The sequence below is a fragment of the Penaeus monodon genome, chromosome 32, assembly GCF_015228065.2.
Source record: "Penaeus monodon isolate SGIC_2016 chromosome 32, NSTDA_Pmon_1, whole genome shotgun sequence".
NCBI lineage: Eukaryota > Metazoa > Arthropoda > Malacostraca > Decapoda > Penaeidae > Penaeus > Penaeus monodon.
In genome coordinates, this window is record NC_051417.1 from 34,911,833 (window position 1) to 34,912,571 (window position 739).

At 33.0% G+C, this 739-nt stretch overlaps 1 protein-coding gene across 1 annotated transcript in view; it reads left to right on the forward strand.

The window, feature by feature from the left end:
• LOC119593835 (GTP-binding protein Di-Ras2-like) overlaps positions 1-739 on the forward strand; it is a gene marked incomplete at its 5' end in the record, with an annotated part of 32,533 nt that overhangs the window by 31,473 nt on the left and 321 nt on the right. Inside the window, 1 exon segment of the mRNA XM_037942864.1 lies at positions 1-739.

Consider the following 739-nt stretch of genomic DNA (forward strand, 5'->3'; position numbering starts at 1 on the left):
TGTAGAAAAAGAGGAAGATATATATGTGTGAAGAAAAAAGGCGATAATGGCCATTTGAAAAATAAAATAAAATATATATGTTAGGGGGGGCGGAGCATTACAAAGCTTCCTGGTAGAGCGAAGTTCTTCCATTGTGGATATCTTTTTCATGCGAGTGGATCGTTATTCATCTAATACTGAGGTGACTGTCGATTAACGTTAAATCCACTCTTAGAACACCGAATACTTCCAGTGTTAAATTTCTACAACGATTAACTAGTCCTGTAATGGCTAACTACTTATTAGAAATCACAAGACAGCAACTTGTCTGATACTCTTATGATAAATCATAATAATCGAAACTCACAAAATGTAGGTTATTCTTTAAATGACAAGGAAATCTGATAGAGAATTTGATGGTAGTAGTAACTGTGCTCCATAAAGGAATTGGGAACAAATTGTCTCTGAAAGTTATATATTTTTTATGGGAATATAATGTTACTTTTAAGGTTAAGTGATTTACAAGATATCACTATTAATTAAAGCTACCAAAGAAAAAAAAAAAAAGTTCCTTTCAGGCGTCAGCCTAATGGCGATAAATAAGTCGATTTTCCGTGATACAAATTTTATATAGTTTCCGTCAACATGGTAGATCTGTATATTAATGGGAAAAAAACTTCTAAAGATGTTGTATTGAACAATTTGGCACCTGTGGACTTTGTATTGGTGTATATCGGTACAGCATACTAAAGCAAGGCAG